The sequence below is a fragment of the Cariama cristata genome, unplaced genomic scaffold (assembly GCF_000690535.1).
Source record: "Cariama cristata isolate BGI_N322 unplaced genomic scaffold, ASM69053v1 scaffold15197, whole genome shotgun sequence".
Taxonomy (NCBI): domain Eukaryota; kingdom Metazoa; phylum Chordata; class Aves; order Cariamiformes; family Cariamidae; genus Cariama; species Cariama cristata.
In genome coordinates, this window is record NW_009625106.1 from 376 (window position 1) to 628 (window position 253).

Consider the following 253-nt stretch of genomic DNA (forward strand, 5'->3'; position numbering starts at 1 on the left):
TACGCATCGTTTATAAGGATATGGAGTTGGTTTGCTTTAATTTTTAATTTCCTCCTCCTCTACTTTGTACCAACACAAACGTGCACCTCACTGAGCTTCCAGCATCTCACCCAGTTGTGTAAAACTCGTTTAAATTACATCAGCTCTCTCTAATTTTACCTCCTGTACAAGTAATTAAAATAAACGAGAGCTTTTCTCTACAAAAGGGCAGAGTCGATGCTCCCTGGGGTGGGTGCGCAGGGGCGGGAGGCCC